We start from the raw sequence: 21889 nt of genomic DNA, 5'->3' as shown, positions 1-21889 counted from the left end.
CTCTTCAGCTCAGTGCTTGGCTTTGTCGTTTCAGGCTTTCTCCTGGTTCTTCTGATGACGTCCTGCAAACAATCAATTGATTTCACTTCAATAAATTAATTTGAAAAATTAAATAATTTAATTTAACAAATATTAAATTTTAACGTCTGGCTTCGTCTTGTGGGGTTCGGGCCTTGAGAAGCTCTTTGTGAGATGTATCTTTTGAATCTCCCACTTCTTATATAAAGTTCGATCTGTCTTCTTGATTCGCTCTCCTATTTAGACAAAATTCGGCTGGAGAGGTGAACTGCGAAAGATTTACTTCTTTTAAATGCTTTATGTCTCTTTAGCCGAACTTGGGTATTTACACCAAACTGCACGGGATTTTATCTTATAAGTTTTACCTTTACCTCCGCGATTTATCTAATTGTGTCACCTTGGAACGTTTTAAGTTAAAACGCCCTTCCATTCATTTTTCGCGATCTTCGAGTCAAAATGCCATTTTGAAAAGGTTGGAGAGATTGACGTCTTCCCTCATATTTGCGATTTTTGGCCTAGAAGGCACTTTTGAAAAGTTCTAGTTTAACGCCCCTTTCTCATATTAGTATTTTCGGGCCAAAGTCATTTTTTGCAAACTTAATGAAAAATGCCCCTCCATTCGTTAGTGATTTTCGGCTTGGAATGCCATTTTGAATTATTGAAGTTCGGCCTGGAGGGTCATTTTGCCAATTTCAGCCTGGAGGGTCATTTTACCAATTTCGACCTGGAGGGTCATTTTACAAATTTCAGCCTGGAGGGTGATTTTGCCAATTTCGGCCTGGATGGTGATTTTGCCAATTTCGGCCTGGAGGGTCATTTTGCCAATTTCGGCCTGGAGTGTCATTTTGCCAATTTCGGCCTGGATGGTGATTTTGCCAATTCCGGCTTGGATGTTGATTTTGCCAATTCCGGCCTGGAGGGTCATTTTGCCGATTTTCGGCCTAGATGGTGATTTTGCCAATTTCGGCCTGGAGGGTCATTTTCACAGACCCATCTCTTTCTCACTTTCAAACGGGCAGACGGCAAAAAATGGGGGTCCCCTGTAAAGTAAAGGGGCGAGGTGTGCGCAACGCACAACAGAGTCCTGACTCAATAATCTTATATCCTAATTATTATTCTGCTCTATTTTTGTTGTCATTATTCTTGGGATTCAATGAATGAGATGTGTTTCCCTTCCTATATGTTTGTTTTGCTTTATCTCCTCCGTATAATCGTATCATATGTTTCCACAATCCTACAATGGATAATATTCTTCCATCTTTATATGTATTATTGTGAGTTGACCATGCTTCTTTTCTGTTTTGTTGTGTTAAAAACACAACAATTTTTGTATGTAATGTAAGTAAGTTATTTTGTTATGTTTTTCACATTTTTTCATGTTATATTATTTATGCAAGTCGCTGTGAGTAATAGTTTTATGTAGATTATTTATAGTGATAGTGTTAATGCATTAGTAGCTTCTGCAAGATAAGACTTTCCTAACCCTTTAATCTCCTTTATTCTGTTTTGGTTTACTCATCTATGTTATTAGATTATCTGATTTATGCTTTCCGAACTGAATATGTTTATCAGATTATAACATTGATCATGATTATGATATTGACATTGGATAAAGATTGACGACTTGCTTAACATAGTTAAGCGTCGATCTAAATGCTATCGGGCCAGTAACCCGATAGCATTAATGTCGATTCATTTATGAATCGGCATTAATATGCTATCGGGGTATTAACCCGATAGCATATGTAATGCTTATTGTTATCCGGATAAACATTTATTCGGGCCATTAACAAAGCATCATAACTAACACCGTTTCAACCGAGTGTTAAGTATTAAATGTTAGTTAACAAACATAACCGAAATCGGGATGTGCACCGATCAATAGGTGCCTTGATTGGTCATGTCTGACCGGTCAAGACATCTATTGACCGGTCGTCTAAACATATAAAGCCCGACATGAATCATTTGGAGAAGACATATAAAAATATTAATGATCTCTCTCCTTATGCCTGCAACAAAACAATCAGATTATTAGACAATATAATCATATAAAATTCTCACATATATAATATGTTCTTTTATTGCAATTGAATAAAACTTTACATGGTATCAGAGCCAAGTTGATCGAACTTGAGGCTATTCAATTTTGTGAATAATTTAAGGACAAGGTCATATACTACATCACATTTCTCCAATGGCCAACGCTATCAGATTCGAAGACAGACTCGGAGGTGGCAATGATTTTTCAGCCTGGAAGTTCAAAATCCAGATGATCTTAAAGGAGAACAAAGTGGATTCATTTGTTCAAACTAAAAATGATCAACCTGAAAATGAACCTGACAAAACAGCATGGATTGAGGGAAATGAAAAGGCCATCAAAATAATAGTTGATGGGGTGAGAAACAACATAATGCCCATCATAAGAAAACATCAGACAGCCTATAAAATGTTCAAAGCACTTGAAAGCACATTTGAGATATCAAATGCAAGTCGAACTCTGGCATTAAAACGAGAAATAAATCATATCACCATGAACAAGGGGGAGACAATCAATGCCTACTTTATGCGGATATCAATTCTAAGAGATGAACTAGCAACTTTGGATTACGAGATCCAAAGCAAAGAGTTAACACTCATTGCTTTAGATGGGTTGCCTAGTGGATGGAGTACATTCGTCCAAGGCATCAGTGCAAGGTCCAAGTATCCTAAGTGTGAAAGATTAAGGGACGATTGTCTCCAAGAAGAATCAAGATTGAACAAGATGGGAATAAAACAAATAAGACAACCAAGAAGAAGCAATTTCTAAATACTAAGACAACATAGACGAAGACCTTCAAGTTCTAAATACTAAAACAAATAAGACAACCAAGAAGAAGCAATTTAGGAAGAGGAAGGGTCATCAAGGCAAGAACACTTCAAAGAGAGACCTATCGCATATTCAATGCTATAGGTGCGATAAGTTTGGGCACTTTGTTGCAAAATGTCCAGAGAGAGCCAAACAAGCCACATTTGCCAGAGCAGGAAAATCTATAAGAGAAGATGACTCCCAGAACTATGTCCTCTACTCAACACTTACAAGCCATGCATCAAATAAGTCTAACTTCTAGGTGATCGACAGTGGCTCATCCAGACACATTACAGGGTATAGAGAAGTGCTAGACTCCATGACAGAGGATAATGATGAGGAAGTAACCATCGAAGATGATTCCTCACATCCAGTTAGAGGAATTGGTTCCTGCACGAGTGTTAAGTATTAAATGTTAGTTATTCGGGCCATTAACAAAGCATCATAACTAACACCGTTTCAACCGAGTGTTAAGTATTAAATGTTAGTTAACAAACATAACCGAAATCAAGATGTGCACCGATCAATAGGTGCCTTGATCAGTCATGTCTAAAAGACATGACCGGTCAAGTCATCTATTGACCGGTCTTCTAAACATATAAAGCCCGACATGAATCATTTGGAGAAGACATATAAAAATATTAATGATCTCTCTCCTTCTTCCTGCAACAAAACAATCAGATTATTAGACAATATAATCATATAAAATTCTCACATATATAATATGTTCTTTTATTGCAATTGAATAAAACTTTACAATAGGTGGGTTATGTTCGAATTCACCGTAAGGTTCTTTAAACCTAGTCAATGTAACTATGAAGGTTGCTTGGGCAAAAAGCTACCCATTTTGTGTTTTATGTTAGTACTTATTTTGGTACCCCTATAAAAAATTGTCTATAGTCAAGTTTGTAGCCAATAACTAGTGATAAATGTCAACTTGTAAAGTCATCAATGTTGAGACATGGACCAGCTAGGACTTGAACCTAGGACCTTCCATCACTGCTGGAGTGCTCTACCACTGAGCTACTGGCCCCTCTTGGACCAGTCCATCATCGGTCTGGGTGTGGCTTATTTCCAGCACCAACACCCCCCCTTAAGCCACACCTCTCATGTGCTTGGGGCTCCTAGCCTGGACCTAGCTCTGATACCATGTTGAGACATGGACCAGCTAGGACCTGAACCTAGGACCTTCCATCACTGCTGGAGTGCTCTACCACTGAGCTACTGGCCCCTCTTGGACCAGTCCATCATCGGTCTGGGTGTGGCTTATTTCCAGCACCAACAATCAAAACGTGATCTAGTTTTTCAAACTAACAATGCTTGCAGTTTGTTCTAGGATGAAATATGCCGAAGGGAGGTGAAGAAGCCTTTAGCAGATTATAGCTTTATTATTGAAAAAAGATGTAGTGGAGACTCAGATCTAAATAAAAGATTGGTGAATGCCAATGAAAGCTCCTTCAAGTGGCAATCACATGGTCAATTTTCATCATAGGAAGGAATCAGGTCTAAGTATCACAAAGGTGCACAATTTAAATGGCAATGTCACAAGGAGAGGGTTCTAGATGTGGCAAAGACAAGTGGAAAGTTCACTCAACTGGTGAAGTTAAGAGGAATTAATAGTCCATTGTCAATTTGTATAGTGTTTTGTTTTTCACCCAAAAGGGGGTGATTAATAATAGTTTTGGTAATTGTTTTCAATAATTAGACTTCAAATTTTATAAGGAATGTATACATTTAAAAATGGCTAAGCATTTTCATCTTGTCATGACACTTCTCATTATCTTCTCTATCCATAGTAATTAAGTAATTGTTAATTATTTAATTAAGCTAATATTTCCTCTTTTTATCCTTCGTAATTAAATAGTTTTTAATTATTTAATCAATTCACCACTTTACCCCCAATATTAATTAAATATTTTCTTTTATAGTTAAATATTTTTCAAAATTAGTTCATTAGCTAACACCTCTTCCAAAATTTATTAAATTTTGAATAATCTATTTAATTTTTCACCAAAAATAGATAAAATTAATATTTTATTTATTTCTTTAACCATGACTTGTGCATTTGATATCTTTTAATTCTTCCACTTCATCAATCCATGTGCTAATTTTTAGGCCCTGCCCTCTCAAATTTTCTCATCCATTGGTCTTTCTAATTGATCTCCACCATTGATCAAATTTTAAAGTGAAGCATATAAGTAAAATCCTTAATACATTCATTTCCCCAAGTACAATTATTATCAAGTATCCTATCATTTGCAAAGTGTCAAGCATTTATTATCAAGTATCAAGCTATCTATAGCGTCGTAAATTGTATCTGCATACAATCTCGTCCTCGCTTAGACCTCACCTTGGCGCTTTGGCTTTTGCCTGTTTTGATTTTTCTCACACCATCCATAGACTTGCATTTTCATCTCCTCTGCCTTCCCTCCAAGTTTGAGTCTTGATTGACAGGACTCTCAATTAGGGCCCATTTTTTGTCCCCATAGTGGTCATCTCAAATGAGCGGGAAAATTGATCCACTTCTGGCCTACTCTGAAAATTCAATTAGTTTTCGAGCAGTCAAGTATAAAAGGACGTCTTCCCTCTCATTTGAAAACCTAATCTCCTAACCTCAATCAAGATCTCAATTACACTCTAGCAAATTCAATTGAGCAAGCAATCAGTCATTCATCAAGAATTGGAGAAGAAGTGAAGTCAAGTTTATACATTCAAGATGGCATCCATGATCAACCTTGTTTGAAGACATTCTACATGAAACCCTAAAACCCTTGCATGAGGATCAAACAAAACTTCAAGGTATATTTCATTTAAAAGCAATTTTACTTAAGATTTGACCTTTCCCTTAAAAGGAAAGCATTTTGTACTGATTTCCATTTCAATTTCTACTCCAATTTCAAGGTTAATTCCTAAAGCAGGGTTTGACTTAAGGCAAACCCCTATCCAAAACAAATTTCCCTCTCTTTCTGTATGTAGGAAGCAGGTTCAGGAGCTGTACTCAAGGATTCTGACAGAGTTGACGGCGACGAACAGGTTCAACTTTCGACTGTAATGTCCCACCATCTCTAGGACACTGAAATTTCTGAATAGTAGGAGAAGAACACCTGCTTGTTCTTTAATTAATTTAATAATACTACGTCTTTTCTTTAAATGTGATCTTTCAGAGCTAGACGAAAGTTGCAGAAGATGTAGTTGTTTTTTGTTTGAAATTTTTGAAAGAAAGAAAACAAATACCTTCTTCTAATAACCAAAGATAGATTAAAAATTGATTTGAAATCACATTCAAGTTTAATGCTCATATCATGTATTCTATTGAAAATGAATACATCAATCTCTTGATGATAGTTCTATTACAAACCAGAGAAGTCCTTTAATCCACTACTAACATATCCGGTGGTTGAGGAGGAGAAGTTGAACTCTTGATGAAAAACACAGATAAACAACTCACTTAGAAAAGAGATGCTTACTCAAAATATTAGCTCACAGAGATCAGAAATATGATCCTTTCCTCTCCAAATTGTTGTCACAAGGTAGTCTGCTGGGGCAATGGTGTTGTAGTACATAGACAGTAGTTATCCCTTGTGTGGGGATTGTTTATGAACTCCAAAATCTTCAGTCAATGTGGCCTGATATAAGTCCGATTTGATGGATTTTTAGACCCTTTTAACTGCTGCAATCTTCTCCAAACTTGTTTGTTGTGTAGGAAAATATAGGACTATAACGTGTAGCTGATTAGAACGTTGTTTGAGGTGGAAATGATCTTCAAAGAGCTGGATAGGAGGGTCAACCTGCCAAGTAGCACCTCCCTACAACTGCTAATGTAAACTCTTCAATTCGTCCAAAAGATTCTTCAAAACTGTTGCTAAATCTTCACACAAAATGCTCTCATGTGCCAATTTAACTTCTGTGCAAAGATGAACCAAAAGAAACATATTACAAAGTCCTCCAAGCCAAGAAGTATGGACATACACACAAGCAAGAAGGTGGCTTCAGATTTGCAAACCAAAACTTATTTTCTTCGGTGCCCAATGGAAACCCCTGATATAGAGTTCCTCCTCACACCCTTGGCTGGTCTCTCATAGCTGTAGATGTGCAAGAACAATGGAGGTTTCCATCTCCAAGTTTCCCTGAGGTTGATAAGCTCCACAAGGAGGCATAAATAATTATCAGCAAAAACATGCATAAGAAATGAGTCTCCAATGACCTTTAAAAAACCTTTCCTCAAGTTGCTCTAATTAGGGTTAAAACCCTAACACCTCAATCAAATTTAATGAATTAAATTATAGTTACTTTATCCTCATAACAATTCTGCCACTTAGGATGTACATGTTATGTTATACGTTTTCTCCACTTATACCAACCTTTTTTCTCTCTCTTCCCCATTCACTCTCTCACTAGGAATAGGTACATAGGAAAGGTGAAACTTAATATTATAAACATATTTTAAGTGGCCCAAGGAGAGATTATGAAATTCTATGCACCAACTTTAATCTCTCTTTTAATTTGCTTTTTTTTCTCTCTCCTCATGACTGCTTGGCAAGGAAGCACCTCACTCTCTCTCTAGACTTATGTATGCCTTTGAGGAGATATTCTAGGGTTTAATACAGTTTTAGACTTGCAACTTGGAGATAACAATACTGTCGACTCATTCCACCCATGTTTTCTCTACAAGTGCCCTCTAAAATTGGAGAGAATCATCAGTCCAGTGTCCTCTGCCCATCCTTATCAGTCTACGAGGACTTCGTTAATAGACTGATCCTGATTTGTTGATTCTGGCTAAGATGGGGACATCACTGCCCCACCCTTCCCAAGATTGCTTGTCCAGAAGCAATGCTAATGCAATCCTGGAATCAATTGCTTGAAACCAACTGAAAACATGAATGATCCTAGGGTTCCAGATCATCTGTTGACGGGAATAATCACTATGTTATGTTGTCATATTATGTTTATGTTGTCGTTGGTAATAATGAGTTACGGCGGTCAGTTAGTTAGCCGACGGGTAGGTAGTTGGAGTCGCAATGGTTGTGTCGTACCCCTTCGAGTATTATATATTGTGTACCTTTTCTTCGAAGTATGATCATGTTGGTCGTGTCAGATGTAATGTTATAAGCACTTATTGTACATGGACTGTGGAATTAATACAGAGGCTGGTGCATTTACTTTCTGCATTTAACCGTTTACCCGAGGGCAAACATTTGGCGCCGCTGCCTAGACGAACTCGGGAACGGAAGACACGGATGGCGCACAGACACAATGGCCCTACCCGTTGGTGAAGTAAACCCGGAGGCCGACGACGCGCGGACAGAACTTTATACAGGAGAAGACACGGCAACGCGAGAATTTTCAATTTTGCTCCAGGTAGCCATTCAGACATACGTTCGACGAGAAGCGGCGGAGGCAGAAATCCCACCAAGTGCCGTGTGGACAGCGCTGGAGGTTAGCCCGACAGTAAACCGGTTGATGAACCACCTCCCCTGGTTGCTTGCACAGGCATCGCTGGCACAACAGGCCCGCCTGGAGGAGATTGCATAGGAAGAGCGACGACAACAAATCCTGCAACGCTACGAAGAGAACAGCCGATGGGAAACGGAACGAGATGGCGCCAGGCCAGGAGGAAATTGAACCTTGTAATAATCCCGACACACTGCTGATATAAATTGTGGCCGAAAGGCAAAGTAAAAATAAAAATAATAAAAGTTTTTTTGTGTCCATGGCGTGTGTTTGCTGTGTATGGAAGTGACTTATGCCCAATAGACTAAATAAGGACAAAAATAAAAAGATACAGAGTGACGAATGGGAAGTGGCACAAACCGCGTTGAATCTCAGACAGCAGATAGAACGAAGGCGTAGGCTAAGGCAGCTTGCCGAGGGACAACCGGCCGAGGGGTTGCCCGAAGGGAACCCAGGAGGTGTCACGGAGGTTGCGGAGGCAGAGATAGACGGAGAGAACTACACTGTCTACACTGTTTTAGGGCTGCCAGAAGGAGTCACGGAGGGTGCCGAAGGAGAACTCTACAGTTCGCCAGAATACCACCGTAGGGTAAGAAGCCGCGAAGAGTTGGTGGAACAAACAAGGCGAAGTCTAAACCTGATCGACGCAACCAGAGACTTGCTAAAGAATTTGTCCATTTCAGAGGACAACCAGAGGTAGACAACCAACCGGAGGGAGACACCGTAAGGTGACGGTACGACCGAAGGTGCCGAGGGAGCACAAGGGTACCGTACGGGAGGCAATTTGTTTGGTTCGGTGTCAGCAACTTTTTCCGGAGGACCCACGAGTGGAGGTTCAATTGCAGGAGGCGGAGGATTGCCAGGTACAAGCACACAAGGAATTAGAGGAGCGAGACCCAACGATGGGATGGCGAGTAAACAAAAATTGCCAAAGTTCACAGGAGAGGGTAAGGAAGACCCCTTACGGCACTGTCGTACATGTGAAACCATTTGGTCTGCCAACGGAGTAACAGACCAGGATGACTGGGTATAGCAGTTCCCAGCCACGTTACGAGGAGTTGCCATAGATTGGTATTCCGATGTGGACAAGCAAAAAGTGGCCACGTGGGCCAATCTAAAGAAGGAATTCACGGGGGAGTTTCGGTTGCTCCGTGATGACAATGAAATTGTAACGGAGATATACAGTACCAAACAAGGTACCAGGGAGACAGTACGGGCATACAGTCGGAGGCTGAAAGAACTCTTGGGTAAAATGGAAAGCCAACCCGCAGATGGATTGAAGAAACGATGGTTCGTTGAAGGGTTGAAATCCTCCCTACGGAGGAAGATGAAAATTGTACCCCCGACGTCATATGACAACGCTTATAATAGGGCGATGGACCTGGAGAGCGAACACAAAACATCAAAGAAGAAGAAAAGTAATAAATCCTCATCCGAGGATAATGACTCTTCACAGGAAAGCAGCAGCGATGACGAGGCTGACAAACTGGTGCAAGCGCTCCAGAAAGACATGGAGCGAATGAGAAAGGAATTCAAAATAATGAGAAGCACTGGTCGAAACGAAGGGGACATATGGTGCACTGAGTGCAAAGAGGAAGGGCACACAAAGGGTACTTGCCAAAAGAAGGCATTCTGTGAGATTTGCCAAGTGATGGGACACTCCACCAAGGAGTGCCCATACAACATGAAAACCCGAGGTATGCAAATGAACCAGGTGCTGTTCACGGAGCAGGCCACAACATCCGCACTAGCGGGTACCGGCCAACATACTAACACAACGGCATCATCTGGAGGATACCGGGACAACAGACGTGGCGGCGGAAGGAATAGCAACAATAACAATAACGGAAGCCGTATCCAGTATGACGTCAAGGGCCGGCCAATTATCCAATGTAGGGCCTGTAATCAGTGGGGGCACTTCGCCCGTGATTGCACGAAGGAAGCCACCCCTCAGCACCTCTGCCGTTGGTGTGGGCCAGGCGACCATGAGGACGCAAATTGCCCGCAGGCAGGGGTTAATCTCCTCAACATTGAGAAGGCTGAGAAGACTGGTGAGAAAGAAGTACTGGCGATCACCCGCGCCCAGACGAAAAAAGCCACTTATCCCGACCCCCGTACGGAGAAGGAGAGATTACGGGAGGCAAAGGCCAATATTGAACGTGAGATGACGACCGAACGACGGGACAATGAGGTGGCGAGTACATCATCCCGTACGGAAGCGGAAAATAACATCATTGGGCAAATCTTGCAGATGGAGGTGCTGATAAAGGTAAAAGACCTTCTAGATTCTATGCCACAATTGAGGACTGCCATCCTCACCAATGTGCAAAGCACCGCATCGTCGAGTGCACCACAGGTACAAGTTCCCGCCACCGCATCGTCGAGTGCACCACAGGTACGGGTTCCCGCCACCGCATCGTCGAGTGCACCACAGGTAGGGGTTCCCGCCATCGCTTTGAAGAGTGCACCACAGGTGGAGGTTTCCGTTAGCCCTTCGACTGACCCGATGTTACTAGCCTTGAGCAGTGGTAGACACCTAGCTGTGGTAGAAATGGGTATCCGTGGGACCATTCTGAAGGACACCATTGTGGATGGGGGATCTGGGGTGAATGTACTACCAGAAGAAACATGGAAGCGGCTGGGGAAGCCCACCCTATGGCCACCCACATTCAACCTGGTGGGAGTGGACCAACACGGCATTAAGCCACTCGGCCTATTGATGGCCCAGCAAGTGACAATTGGTACGCAACCATTCTTGTTAGATTTCGCGGTTATTCCCTCGAAGAAGAAAGGCTATGACGCCATCCTGGGGAGAGCGTGGTTGATCAACGCGAGGGTAAACCACAACTGGAAGAAAAATACACTTTCGATGGAGAAGGGAGGGCGGAAATATACCATTGACCTACACACCCAAGATGTCGGCGAAGAGCTCGCCTCTTCAGACTCAGACTCAGAGGACTCTAATAAAGGGGAAGGGGGTCTCGATGAAAACAAGGGCAAGAACGTGATGGAGCCGAATAGTGAAGGGGTGCTCGAATTAGAGGGATGTTCTGAAGATGAGGTATGCTCACTTAACAGGCTCTTCCACTGGCAAATGGAGGATTACAAAATGTTCCAAAGCTACAGGCTTGAAGTAGAGGAACCAGAGCAACCAACAAAGGTGTACCTGTCGGAATACAGAGAATATTGGAAGGGAGACGCCCCAAACCCTGACAACGTAAATAATCCGAAGAGTGTCGGCAATGATTGGAACCCTGTGTGGAAGGCCGCAGCCTTCAAAATCTTTATTATCCTTCTTCTTCTTATGTACGGGAAGGAGACCATGGTCTCTGTAGAATTTGTGGTTCCAGGTCTTCGGATGGCCATGGAAAATAAACTTGCCACCAATAGGCCCAAATTGAAACCCTACCACGCGAAGCGCGCAGGGGACCCGAGAGGCCGGATGGACACCCGAGAGCCCAAAGGGGGACTTGAGCGGATGGAAGGGGACCTGAGAGGCGAGGTAGGCGACTCAAGAAGCACAAGACCACAGCAGGAGACTTTTGGGCGAGGAAAACCGAGAAGGATGAAGGGCGATCCCAGAGACAGGGGACCCGAGCCGAAGACTCTCTAGACAATTGCAAAAAAAATAAAAAGAAAAAAAAAAGGGAAAAAGCGGCCACCGTACGGTGGGACCACCGAAGGCCGCATCACTGTACGATGGAACCACCGTGCGGTGGGACCATCGTGCGGTGGGACCACTGTGCGGTGGGACCATCATGCGGTGGAACCACCGACGGTGGAACCATCGTGCGGTGGTCGCACCATGCGGTGGGAGCCACCGAAGGCCATGCAAGGATAGAAAATGCTGCACGAAGACACCGCCGAGGGAAGGAAGAGACGCCACGCCGCAAGGAAAAGACACCACGCCGCACACCGCCGAAAAAAGAACACAGCAAGGGATAAAGGAGGAGGAAGACGCACCGCACGGCCCGATCAACACGCACAGCAAGGGTTACGCACACCAACGCGCAGCAGCCGCAAAAGGAAAAAGAAAAAAAGAGACCAAGCCCGCACAATCCACACAGCCACGTAAGGGCAAAACGACTGCCACAGGTAGACCAAGCAACCGCACGATTGGAGGTGCCAGTGCTATTGTTGATCGTACAGGGAGGTTGTATGGCCGGGGTGCCATCGGGGACATTACAGTGCCTTAAAAAAAAAAAAACAAAAAAAAAAACGACGACGACGGATTGAAAAATGATTCGATGACATCTGGAGCCTAGACACTGAAAATATTGGAGTGTAGAAGAAGGGTTTTGACATCATAAAATATCACAGAAATGATGCGCGCCATGGACTTTTGTGTGGTTCTGAAGGTTGTAAATTGGTGCTGCCCCTCGACCCCGCGGGGGCGCTGCCCCTCGACCCCGCTGGGGGAGTTGCCCCCAGACCCCCAGTTTATTTTTGAGCTACAGAATACCACGGGAAGTGTTGTGGTTGTCCGTACTGTGAGAAAGAAGCCTGCAGCTAAGCATTGGTGGGGAAGCCATAAGCTGTAGAGGGAGACGGATTTGGAGGTTGGGAACAAACAGAGTTTGAGGGAAGGCATTGCAAGTCCGCGCAGTTGAATGACACTAGGGAGTTATTTAGTTCAGTTTTTGGCCTTTGGGGAGTGTGATGGAGGATTTGAGGTGTCTCCTAGCATTTGTGCCAGCGGATTGTGGCCACCTCTAGGCAGGATAGGTACGCTTTGAGGAACTCGGAGTATGTCTCGGCTGGACGTGAGGTTGCCGTGGTGGATGCACAGAGGGCTCGGGAGGAGCTGACCACCAGGTTGGAGGCAATAGTCTCGTGAGACTTAGTTCAGCGTACCCAGGAGTTGGATGCCGGGAGAGCAGCACGGGTGGCTATCGAGGACAAATTGGCTAGGGAGACAGTATCAATTGAGTAGCAGTTGGTGGAAGCTGAGACTGAAAAACGTGTTTTGCAGACAAGTTTGGGTTAGGCACAGGAGGACTGTGATGGCAAAGGAAGCAATATTGGTGAAATCCGCACTTGAGCATCGGATGGTAGCAGAAAAGGGTTTTTAGGCGAGGACGCAGCAAGTGTATAAGATCCAAGCCCGACTGGCGTCAGTAGTTCCTGCCGTTCATCTCTAATTTGTATTAAGTCGTCGGAGTCGACTTCTTTTCTTGGGGGGGATGATGTTGACGGGAATAATCACTATGTTATGTTGTCATATTATGTTTATGTTGTCGTTGGTAATAATGAGTTATGGCGGTCAGTTACTTAGCCAATGGGTAGGTAGTTGGAGTCGCAATGGTTGTGTCGTACCCCTTCGGGTATTATATATTGTGTACCTTTTCTTCGAAGTATGATCATGTTGGTCGTGTCAGATGTAATGTTATAAGCACTTATTGTACATGGACTGTGGAATTAATACAGAGGCTGGTGCATTTACTTTCTGCATTTAACCGTTTACCCGAGAGGGCAAACATCATCCTCAAGAAAAATCCACCATGCTGATGTTACACCACTTTGATATAAATATCAAAACTCTATCATATCCACCAATTATAGGAAGATAGAATTGGCTTGAAGAGGTATTAGCATACAACTCTTCAACTCTGGTTGATCTCTTATGGATATGCAAAATCTCCATCATAGGTGCAATAAAGGACATAGTGGTCCATCCTATGCTGCTGATGTAGACTAGGATAGCTCCCATAAATCTGAAAATCAGACCTATGATGATATAAGGGGTGCCTCTAATGAACAACGATGATAGTATCTCATCATTAAGCCATCCTCCAACAGTCAAGAAATGACCCATGTTCTTCCCAAGCACCCAAACAGATGCTGTGCTCCAAGTTTCTTGTAGATAATCGATGTATAAAAGTATAGGACAGTCATATCTTTCTAACATATGAAGGAGTGAACCATGGATTTGGACTGAATCTTTAATGTCCTCATGCTCATACTCATTCCAAGCACTGAAGTCCAACTGAAGCACAAATATTTGCAATTCAAAACCAGGTTTCATCATAGTATCCTTATGCTTAAGTTCATACATCAGCTGAAGCTTAATTTCCCAAAATCCATGCCAAACAAGAACCAATGTCTCCACAACATTTGTCTCAAGTCCTAATATTAGGACAGCTGCATGTTCCATTTGATAGTGATCAACGTGAATGGATTGTGTCAATGAATAAGAAGACTTATAAATTAGTCCAAAATTGTTTGGACTCCCTGTTAAATCTGATTTGTGCTTAACCTCTTCTTTTTGTGAAGGCAAGCTATTACTAACTGGCTCATAACATGTAGACACAATCTTTTCTTGTCCCTTAATGGTTTGTGTTTTCATGCAATTTTTCAAACATCATGTCTCAATAACGTCATGTCTAGAATCATCAGCGCAACAAGAAATATTTTATTTACTCCTTAGTTCTTGTTTGCAAAATTCTGATTGCCTTCTACGCTTTGCTGTCATAGGAAGTTTATTTAACCTTTTATCATCATCTATAATAGCTCCCCTTTGTTGTTTTGCATGATTTAGGTGGTGGACTGACCTTTTGCCTTTTTGAAGGTGTTGTCTTGCATGGACAGCCAACAACTTAGTCTCCTTAACCCTCTCCATCCACCTACTATGTAAACTTGGGGTCTTCATTACATTGTCCATGCTATGATGGATAAAATTAGACCTTTTGTAGAGTGGACCTGAATCAGGAGCACCATGTCTGTCTCTTGAATCATGAGAGCCACCATTAGGGGGTTCGACATCACTTACATCTTCATACTGGAATCCATAATACACGTCATATCCCGAATCATTTCCTGGATCCCATACCTTGCTATCTCCAACCAGCTTGTTCAAATCTGATTGGCCTTCATTCTTAATTATCATAAGAGGCTCATCCAATGTAGTCACTTCAGTTCTTCCCATTCAATCATTAAATAAACTTTGGGTCCCCTTTCTATCTTCCAAGCTGTGATAGATAAAATCAGACTTTCTATAGATTGGATCTATTTTAAGAACATAATGTCCAACCCTTGAATTTTGAGAGTCCTCAATAAGAGACTCAATAACCCTAACATCTTTGTGTTTTAAGATTGTCATCTCATGATTGCCAGGAGATATGTGACTGCTGTTGTAACTCAGAAAATCATAATTTGCCCTATTTCTTGGTGTAGAGTTATCAACACTCTCAAATATCCTTTATTCCATGTGAGGATGACCATTGGTAAGTGCTGTCTCATGAGACATTTCCATCTGAAATTCAAGCATATTACCCATCATAATTGTTGTCACATGGCTGCAGGTGTAATCTTCATTAGTTTCTGATAGTTCTTCCACAAAATGCCAATCCATCTCATCTTCCTTAATGACATCTCTTTCAGATTTTAAAACCTTATCATTCAATGTTGATCCATAAGGAATATTTTCAGTTGTGTCCTTTTCCTCATGGCTGCAAAATCCGTTTCCGCTTTCATCTCTAGGGTGTTCTTGCATCCCTTGGACTATTTGTGTAATTTCTATCCATCTAGCATTATTTTCTTCTTCCATTGGAGTGGCCATTATAGATGATTGAATGTTTGTCTTGGATGATGAGGCATATGCCAAACTTACATGTAAACAAAGATCATCAATCTCTTTGTCTTTTTCCTTAGTCAACTTGATAGCTTGATCCCTATCCTTGAGCAGGTGTAGATAATTGGCCTTTATGATTTCCATTGCCTCTTTGATAGGTTGCAACTGTTCATGAGAGATCCTACCTAGGAAGCCTTTTTTTCTTTCTTCGATTTGGACCTTGCCAATGAGGTTTTTAATGGCTTTTTGAGTGTCATCCTTCCTTGTAAGTGCTTGTGTTATCTTGTCATCTGAAACCACACATTGATTTTCAATACCTTGCAATGCCATGAGTTCATGATCAAACTCATTTAAATGATTTGAGTTGTGTTGATGGTGTTTTTATGCACTATGCAACACATAATAAAATATTAAGTATTCTATCCTCTCTTGAAAAAAGACTCCCAAATGCTAAGCTGCATGATCAAGTGGGACGACTCCAAGGTTCTCGAATGTCAGGTCTTGACGTGCTCTTGGATAGACTCAGTTGTATATGATGTGATATTGCTGGGTTCACACAGTGGACTTAAGTTGAATGCTTGAATGTGCTGGAACTGCTTGAATACTTTGAATATCGCTGGAACGTGGGATTCCACTTGATTAAAAAAAAGGAAAAAAGGATAAGGGTTGAGAAAGATCTAATCTAATCCTAGGAATGCAAGAGCAAAGGACAATCTTTGATGAAACTCCAACTAAGTCTTGCATCGACGTGCAACGAACATCTCCACAAGGCTAGTGTGATCTTCTAAGGATAGTTTGATGATTTTCAAATCATCACCACAAGCATAGACACCATCAAGTTGATGCATATCAATGAACAAGCGATAATTGAAGTTAAGCATTGGCTAAGATGAATCCAGTTGACTATACAAGGCACTTTACCATTGGCAAGGTGTTAGTAGTATGGATGTACAAATTTCACCATTGATCATACACAAATCCTTCCATTCATCTAAGTAACATGAAAATTAAATGAGAAGTGGAGACCATGCAAATTGTTGAATCAACATATCGATTTCATCATATCTTCAATGAAGTTTCCATGCTTCTTACAACAATGTCTTGGCAACAATCTTTGCCTGTAATGCCCCTACTAGTTAGGGATCACCATTCTGCAAAACAAATTGTTAGAATATAACATATATATCAACTTCTAACTAAATCAACTTGCAATTTTACTTTAAAATACTTAATTAACACTAATCACAATTCTCATCTATGAAAAGGATACGAATGCCTTACAAAGGTATGTCCTTAGGCGGCTGTGAAGCTCGCCTTCTTGGAACCCCTCTTGGTTCCAAGCCATCCAGGAAACCAAGGTTTAATTTGATTCCTGTCTTGAGTGTAATTTCTTACACCCAAGCCATCCAAGAAATCGAAGGTTAATTCGATCCCTGTCTTGAGTGTAATTTCTTACACCCAAGTCATCCAAGAAATTGAAGGTTAATTCAATCCCTGTCTTGAGTGTAATTTCTTACACCCAAGCCCTCCAAGGAAGACCATAAGTCAATTCCTTTCCTTGGGTGATGTATCTCATCACCCAAGTCCATTAGAGGGGACCGGCCAGATCCGTCTCTTCTTGGATGAACTTGTCAACCAAGCCATTCATATATGCATATAGACCATCAATATATATATATATACTGCCAACCAGGGATTCGCGTATCCCTCCATTAGGCTAAGGGAGTTTCCTCCCTATGGCTTCCATTATTAATCATATTTATATTGCATTTGACAATTTTATTATTATTTTCCATTTCATAATCTACATTATTAACATATATTCTTAACTATTCGTTAATATGTATTCGTTAACATATATATATATCAAGTATGCCTTACTATCGTTACATTGTCATTAATTTCATAAATTAAGTCTACATTTTATATATATCTTCATTCCTATTATTAGTCCTACATACATATGAATATACTGCATACATACAACATCATAATCATGCTATATTTCCATAATATACATAACATAATAATATAATTCAGCAGAACGAGATTGGAGACAGATCTATCAAAGAAATACTATTATATCTATATGTGTGTGTAATGTCCCCTACTAGGTTTAGACAACAGTAACAGGGATTATACATGTAAACATATTCTTCTTACCATTTATTATCCTATGAGCTTTTCACAATTACAATCTAATATTGTTACTTGTCTAATTAAAGACATTATGTATACATTTATATATATGGATATGTATATATATTAGTATATGTGTATGTATATACATATGTCACCTTGTTGATATTACATCATTGTTATATATATATATACATATATATATTCTGATTTGAACATAAATAAACAAATAAAATAATTATATTATAAATCATTTAATTATTTATTAGTTACCTATTTATTAATTATCTATTATATAAATTATCAGTACCATCACTTCTTAACAACATTAATTATATTTAATAACTATAAGGACAGACAGATCTGACATGCGTCAGATCTGGTCTGCCATTATATATTAAATTAAGAGTGGCTGTCATGTGTATTGCAGTTTATATTAATGTTACCCTTAAATTTTGCATAAAACATTATCGGACTTTATATTAAGCTTACGTATTAAGCATGTTCCCATGCATACCACCAAACAAGGATGTTACTGCTTGTAACTTAATAGTTCTCATCTGATCGGCGGCTATCCCATCCTAGTTCCCCCCCCCCGCTGTGGACTTATTATATCTTGCTAGAGAAACGGTTGCATCGTTCCAAACAGATCGCATCTCCCTATAATATAAACAAATCACATCCTCTACAAAATGATTTGGGTTTAATAATATGGTTTTTGTTTCCTAAGGGGAGTCTTATTTGGATCACAATATACGTGATGCCTAAATAGGCTTCTTATTAGTCATTGTCTATTCTATTGTAAATAGTATTGTTATTATTTATTATCGATTGTGTAAATTATATGTGTATTATTTTAAATAAATAAATGTTGTTTACAATTAAGAATATGTAAACTATGTTTATGATTTATAATATATAAATATGTTTATGATATAATATTAATTTATTTTATTTGAATATTTTAAGATTTTATTAGTAATAAACATTAATTAAATAATAATAATTAATATATAAATAAATATCAAATAATCATTCTTTGGTAATTATTATATTAATTTATAATTGTTTTATTTAGGATATATATATATAACGGTCAAGCAGGGGGACGTGACATTGCCTTCTCTTCCTACTCTACTCTAATTATTTGCTTGCTACTTTCTACTACTAACTATTCACACTCTATTCGCTATTCTATATTACAAATGAAGAAGTGGAACCTTAAATAGTGCTCTCTTTACAATTGAATGTCTCAGATCGATTCACAATCAATGGCCAAGATTGAAAGATAGAAACCCTAATTAGGGTTTGTTATACCCATTACAAAGCATTTAATGCTTGACCAATGATACAATTACATTTGATGGGACACATGTCCTCCTTTGAAAATTCAACCAATAGATGGTGACGGTAGGTACATTGAACTTTGTGCCCATGTGGTAGTTATCTTCTTTGTAGGACGAGTCAAGTTCATTGAATCTAGACACCTCTTGATTAGATGTGATTGGATAAATGATGAATGGGCCCACCTCAGTTTGTTTGATCTTTGTAACTCATCACAAGTTGTGATTGAATGAGGGATATCCCTTGATACTCAACATTATCAAGCTCATGATGTGTTGATGACTTTGCTCATGTCGATCTTCTAACCTTGATTAACTCTTTTGGAACTATCTCTTGTCACGATCACTTGCATTCTTGAGCTTTCATCTGGCTATACTGACAATGATTATTGGATTTCCGAAGGAAATTCAAGATTGTGAAATTTCTTCTTTAATGCTTGCTATTGATTGCTGCTCCTCACACTAATTGCTTGCATCAATCTCAATCATTGCCTTGGACGGACTGTTCTTGTCTTGATGAGAGTTTGTCATGCTACAATCATCTTTCACTTGTAAGAGTTGTTCAAATTAGTTTTGTGAAGTGATATTCTATTTTCAAATAAAACTTAACCATCTAGACTAGGAATTACTATCCTTAGAACGATAAGTCTAAAAGCCTAGGCTGCATCTCTATAATGATCTTAAGTTAATGATAATTTCTCATAAAGCCCTAAGGTGATCAAAACGCATCAAAGAAACCCTCTTAAAACACAGATTGAACATAGATAAGGCCCGATCCAATTTCAACTTGAAGAAATATGCTCTATTTCAGACCTGCAAAACACTTCAAAAGACTGGTTATATTAATCCAAATGTTCTTTTGGGCCAGATCGTGTATCTCACATGTAAATACACCTTTGGTTGATTGCTGTATCTTATCAGACTTTGATGAAAATTTGATAATTTCATGTCCACATTGCCTCATTGTAGCAATTTGTTGTAATTGGATGATGGTGAATGATCAAATGAAATCGCTGGAAAATGAACATATTTTGCGATCCTTGGTGATTGCTGTGACAATGAGTTTGATGCAACCTTGACCAAATGCCAAAAGTAGGATTGCTGTTCTTGATTGGAATCGTTGGGACTCAATTCACTGATGTCCAATAATTTCAGAACGCTGCCTTGCTGTGAACAAGTTCGACACCTTGATCATACCCATGCTACTCCGAGTCAGAATCCCATTTTGATAAATGCGCTGTAACTGTGTGTCCCTGGCACGAATTGGAGCAGAATCGCATTCTTAAAAAAAAGGACTCAGTGCAGCTTGCTTATCGCTGGTATCTGTAATTTGAACTTGGGCTAGGCACAAATCATAGATTTTAAAGTCAGAATCACTCTTCATGAACTCATCACAGATCCTATCAATATCGCCTAGATCCAATATCACATGAATCGCTGATAAAAAAAATGTAGCTAATGGAGGTGAATTCACTGCCAAATGATGATCGATTGTCAAGACAAAATTGCTGTTTATGCAGATCCGACTTAGTGTGTTGATCAAATGCAATGATCAACACTCTTATTTAATCGCCATCTTAAGAAATTCGTACTCCATCACAGGCTAAGTCACCAGGTTCGGCCGAATTTGAACCTTGAAGTTCGAAATTCGGCGAACTTGAAAAAATATGCAAAAATTCGATTAAATTCGAATTAAAATTTAGGGTTTGCGATAAAAAATTTTTGGCTTGCGTTTTAGGGTTACGTCGCGGATTTTATAACTACGGCGGCCGCAGGAGTTGCAGTCACGCCCACGCGAGTTGCCAACGCCCACGGGAGTCGCACCAGTCACGCCCACGGGAGTCGCCCAGTCCGCTCGGCCGCCACCAGGAGGCGACGCCACGACCAGTCCGCTCGGCCGCCACCAGTAGGCGACGCCACGACCAGTCCGCTCGACCGCCACCAGTAGGCGACGCCACGACCAGTCTGCGACGCCATTTTTTTAAAGTTTATTATTTCTTTATTTATTTATAATTTTATAATGTTTATAATGTTTATATAGTTTAAAAATTTATAATTTTATATTAATAGTTTGTAATTTTATATTATGTATTTTTATATTTTTTTAATTTTTTTTAGGTTTAATATTTTTATAAACAATTTAATAATGTTTATTATAAATTTATTATTATTTATTTAATATTGTTGTTTATTTAATATTTTTTTAGGTTTATTATTTATTTATAACATTTATAATGTTGTTTATAATTTATTTAATGTTTGTAATGTTGTTTATTTAATATTTTTTTAGGTTTATTATTTAATAATGTTGTTTATTTAATATTTTTTTAGGTTAATTAATAGTTTATACTTTATAATGTTAAACTATTTACGCAATTTTATAGATATATTACATATTTACATATATTTATTAAAAAAATTTAAAAATTACATATGGCGAATTTAATTCGAATTTTATACATTTCGAATTTTTTCCGCATCGAACTTATTCGAATTTCAACGCTGTCGAACTTCGAATTCGAA

At 39.7% G+C, this 21889-nt stretch overlaps 1 protein-coding gene and 1 non-coding gene across 2 annotated transcripts in view; one reads left to right on the top strand and one right to left on the bottom strand.

The window, feature by feature from the left end:
* Positions 1–21889, top strand: part of LOC131032552 (CSC1-like protein HYP1) — a 326093-nt gene that overhangs the window by 137938 nt on the left and 166266 nt on the right. The gene's annotated exons all lie outside the window — the stretch shown is intronic.
* Positions 3826–3896, bottom strand: TRNAT-AGU (transfer RNA threonine (anticodon AGU)). The gene has a single exon. It is a non-coding gene; the product is annotated as a tRNA-Thr (tRNA).

Source organism: Cryptomeria japonica, chromosome 3 (genome assembly GCF_030272615.1).
Source record: "Cryptomeria japonica chromosome 3, Sugi_1.0, whole genome shotgun sequence".
In the NCBI taxonomy this organism is placed as follows: Eukaryota; Viridiplantae; Streptophyta; class Pinopsida; order Cupressales; family Cupressaceae; genus Cryptomeria; species Cryptomeria japonica.
Note: the sequence above shows the minus strand (reverse complement) of the source record. Positions and strands in the feature narration are given on the sequence as shown.